We start from the raw sequence: 5,000 nt of genomic DNA, 5'->3' as shown, positions 1-5,000 counted from the left end.
CAACATTGTAAAATTGTAAGCTTTTTAAAGCAATTTTAACAACAACTCTAGGGAAAAAATGTAAAAAGATAGAGTTAGCCTTTAGCCTCTTTATCTGAGCTTGTGGGGCTGGCTCGTGGGCGTAGAGTGGCCCTGTTTGCGTCTGCAGGTCTCTATGGCACCAGTGCTGGGTGCTTGTACTGGAGGAGAGGTTGTGTTGTGGGGAACGTGTCGGTTCTGGTGTGCACCCAGACCAGCAATGCTGCCAAGCAGGGCCTCAGGACGGAGAGGGCGACCTTATAAGGAGAGGCAGACTTTTGTAAACCCAGAGGAGCAGAGTGAAGGTGGGAGTGCTGCCAAGTCCCATAGCTGAGCCCCCCTCCTCACACACACACCCCAGGGGCCGCTGCTCACTGGACTACAGGCCCCATAGTGCTTTGCTCACTGGACTACAGTACCCAGAGGCCCTGTGGACGCACTGAGGATTTGGGCTCATTCAACTTCATGTAGCGCTCTGCAGATATGGCTGAGCGTGATGCATGCTGGACTTTTGTACAATGCAGACATGCATTGTGTTCTATTAATAGGCCATAACACATCGCACAACATGGTGTTATGTTAGACTTATTAAACAGGATTTCTGCTGTGTTGCACCTTTAGGCCTAACTGCCTTCAACCCAACAACCAGTTGAATACAAACAAGGCCTTAGGGTAGTATCACATTAAAGAGAAGCTGTTGTTTTGATACAGTAAATAGCAGAAGGATTAGACCAGTTGGACAAAGTGTCTAAATTGTTGTCATTGGTTCTTCAAGACCATGCAGGTCACGATATCTATAGCATTTATCTTAATGCAACATAAAGTAATCTGTAAAGAATGCAGTATTTGCTTCAGGTCAGTATTCAATAGAATGAGATTATCCATAGCAATCAGGTGATAGTAACAACAGCCACCCACCTCTAGTTTTAAGACTGCAAAATACCATATGTCTCCTGTATGTTAGCAGGATCACAACACATAAAAACATTGTGCCACTTCATTCAAGCACCTTTAGTGTCTCAATTGGCCTATTGGACTGGTGGATTTTGTGGCATAATGTAGACCACAGGCAGAGGTATGCATGCATTACCCTGGAAACCCAATAACCAAGACATGTAATATCAAATGACTACTGCTGTACTGCATCAAGGCCTTTTTTCTATTCTATTCTATTCTATTCTATTCTATTCTATTCTATTCGTCGTTCATCGGAGGTGCAGTGGACCACTACGTAGACAAGGTCCAGCTGCCTGCTGCAGAGGTCCAGTCGAGTAGCCCTTGTGGTTCCCATTGCTCGCTCATCTCATTACTTTCTACTGGTCTGCTTTACCTGTGTGCTTGTGCTGATAAGAAGCCCAGTGTCCAAAGTAATGTTCAAATGCTCGTATGCGCTTCGGCTCAACACTCGATAGAGCTCTACTGTGTGAATGTGCACATAGTGCAAGACTTTACTTTACATTATGTAATATTTTGTATCTGAGGTGTCGGCCACATTGATGTGAGTTTGTGAGTGCCTCATCAGTGTAGCCCTCTCCTCTTAGGAATACATTACCCATAAGGCCTAACAGCCACAGAGCTACTGTATGTTCCACATCTCCTCTTAGGAATACATTACCCATAAGGCCTAACAGCCACAGAGCTACTGTATGTTCCACATCTCCTCTTAGGAATACATTACCCATAAGGCCTAACAGCCACAGAGCTACTGTATGTTCCACATCTCCTCTTAGGAATACATTACCCATAAGGCCTAACAGCCACAGAGCTACTGTGGGTGCGTTCGTAAATTGCACTCCGAGCGCTCCGAGCACACTCTGAAACTTTTTTAACCGTTCGTAAATTCAGAGTGTGGATGGAATTATCGTTCGTTTATTCAGAGCGTCACACTCTCGGAGCGCCCAGAGCGTACTCTGGGCACTCCAGCTGAAAGGACAGAGAAGCAGAGTGTGACGTCACATCAGTCAGCTAGTAACGAATCTAGTTACCTACGTAACGTTAACAGGTTAGCATTTTAGTGCTAGTGCTAGAAGAACGTTTCCAAGTTGACATTACAAGCGTTGCTCATCAAGATTATGTAGACGGTTTAAATAACTGCTCTCACATTGTTCTTCATCATCACTGTCAAGAAAGCTCTTGCATCAGTGGAATTGAGTTTTGAATAATACATAAACCCTGTTTCAAAAGTGCCGTAGTGGCGTCCATATTGTAAACATAAACACAAATAATCGTTCGTAAATTCACTGGGAGTTAGAATGCTCGTCTTTTTCGAACTTCAGAGCGTTATTCTATTTTTCAGAGTGTCAGATTGAATTTACGAACGCACCCTGTATGTTCCACATCTCCTCTTAGGAATACATTACCCATAAGGCCTAACAGCCACAGAGCTACTGTATGTTCCACATCTCCTCTTAGGAATACATTACCCATAAGGCCTAACAGCCACAGAGCTACTGTATGTTCCACATCTCCTCTTAGGAATACATTACCCATAAGGCCTAACAGCCACAGAGCTACTGTATGTTCCACATCATGGGTGTCTAGAAAATACCAAATCAAGCTTTCAGCCCGAGATCTAATGAAGAGTCGTATGATTCTCCCTTAGGCACGTCTACATTCATAGCTTTTTTGATCCTGTTTATAAGCATGAGGTCAACGGCTACTGCTGAATGGCACTCATGCTTGACATACTGTAGCAGCATGTGGAACTCTCATTAGTGAGGGGTTATTTCTTATAGAAAATGTAGATGCTGTGCCAAGAGACTAGGACTTTGTGTACAACACAAATGCACTTCAGTTTCCTGGTTAGAATCGAGATTTTGAAGTATCATATTTGTATCCCGATTTCAGAACCCCGAATTAGCCCTTATCCCAGGCTTGAGTAACCCGGTTATGCTTGGTGTATTCAGAAAGAAGCCATGATACTGTACAAACCTTATCCCGGTTTCTCATCCATTATGTGCTGTGCGACTGTGCTAATAGACCTTTGTTGTTGGTAACGGGGATACTAGTAGTCATCATGTCTACAGGGAGATGAATAACCGGAGTTCTCTGTGTTCATGTAAACACCATATCCTGAATGAAAAAAAACTGGCATAATCATCATAACCTGGATACTGAAGTGCATGAAAACACTATCTATGCTGATGCAATAATCTTTTGGGGTCATGGAATTTCTGGAATATCATGGAATCTTGGAAAGTCTATTCCTAATTTTTATCATTTTGGGGATAAAGGAATGGAATATCGTTGTAGCAGTTTGAAATACACTTTCCAAAATACATTGACAAATATCTCCCCCGCTGTGAAAGTAAAAGATTCTTTAACGCTACACGCAACTTTAACGCAACTTTGGTTGATATATCATACCTTTCATTATATACTGTAGGAAGTCAAGGACATTGGGAAAGCCAGGAAAAGGTCATGGAATTTTACATTTCACTTAGAGTGGGAGCCCTGTAACCTGAATAATGAGGTGCGCGTAAACACAGTCTGTGCTGATTCAAGAGCCGGCATCACTTAGCGGTGAGGTGAGGCGGGCCGTGACCCCGACACTCCAGGCCGTGACCCCATGTGTGTTTACCTGGAACCTGAGCACCCATGCCACTCCAGGAGCTCAGTATCAGCAGGCTCAGTCCACTCAAGGCTCTCCCGTGTCACACACACACACACACACACAACCACCACCCTCCCTCCTCCGGTCGCCATTGACGAGTCATCACCTGCCTGCATGGCCACAGAGGCTGTAGAGACTGCAGAAACTCAAGGAACTTGTTCTTTTTTTTTTTTTACTTTATTTTTCCCCCCTAGAAGATGCAAATCGGTGTGTGCATTCTCACTGCAGGAAGCAGCTGCTCTAGTGTTCCTCCAGGGTAATTCCAGGGCCGTGTATCTCTTAGCACAGGAGAAGACTGAGCAGACCTCGGGGATTGATAAGTGCAGAACTGCCTGAGGGTCCTGGTCTAGTATGTCGCCCCCACCTAATCTGGTCCTAATCTGGTCCTAATCTGGTCCTGAACTGGTTTTGATACAATCCTGCTGCTTATGGGGTGTGCAGGTGTGAACAGTGCAGATTATGAAGACGCCTGTGGGATCGGAAAGCCTCATTTCCACCTGATTAATGAAATCCGACGACTGGCACATGGAGTGAGATCAGAAAAACGAAAGAGAGCAGAAACTCTCCTGTGCATGTGATGTCAGACCTGTCTTCCTCAAACCAGAGCTGAGAGTGGGGCCTAAACAGGATGTGAGAGCTCCATTGTGTGTGGGTGTGTATGTGTGTGCGTGCGTGTGTGTGTGTGTGTGTGTGTGGGTGTGTGTGGGTGTGTGTGTGTGTGTGAGATATCTCTCCTCAGCTATGGTTGTTGGCTTGTAACTTGTGTGTGTGTGTGTGTGTGTGTGTGTGTGTGTGTGTGTGTGTGTGTGTGTGTGTGTGTGTGTGTGTGTGTGTGTGTGTGTGTGTGTGTGTGTGTGTGTGTGTGTGTGTGTGTGTGTGCGTGCGTGCGTGCATGGGTATGATATGTTCTGAACAGAGCCTTTAGAGCCTTTATATCCTGTACTCACAATGACCCTACAAAGCATATGCTTCATCCACTGGAAAATATGATTGTTCTTGGAGAAGGAGTGTGGGTGTGTGTGTGTGTGAGAGAGAGAGGGAGAGAGAGAGAGAGAGAGGGAGAGAGACAGAGAGAGAGAGAAGTGTTTGTGTGCATAGGGCAGGGGACAGGAAGGCTAGGCCACCTGTTGAAGCAATACTCTAACGGGCTGGCTTGCGCTGTGTGTGTGTGTACGTGTGTATTGTGTGTGTGTGTGAGTGTGTGTTTGTGTGTGTGGGGTATTGGGTGGGCGTCTGTCACTTCCCTCCGCTCAGATACCTTGGCTGTGCTCCACTGTTGTCTTGCTGTTGTTCCACAGCCTCTTCCCCCATTAAGGAGCCAGAGATAAAGGCCCACTTCCAGGCCCAAATGAGGCCGGAGGGAGCTGAT

At 45.6% G+C, this 5,000-nt stretch overlaps 1 protein-coding gene across 2 annotated transcripts in view; it reads left to right on the top strand.

Moving 5' to 3' along the window:
* The window catches only part of myo1ca (myosin Ic, paralog a), a 41,917-nt gene that overhangs the window by 7,143 nt on the left and 29,774 nt on the right, over window positions 1-5,000 (top strand). The window lies entirely within an intron of this gene.

The sequence above is a fragment of the Sardina pilchardus genome, chromosome 5 (genome assembly GCF_963854185.1).
Source record: "Sardina pilchardus chromosome 5, fSarPil1.1, whole genome shotgun sequence".
Lineage (NCBI taxonomy): Eukaryota > Metazoa > Chordata > Actinopteri > Clupeiformes > Clupeidae > Sardina > Sardina pilchardus.
Note: the sequence above shows the minus strand (reverse complement) of the source record. Positions and strands in the feature narration are given on the sequence as shown.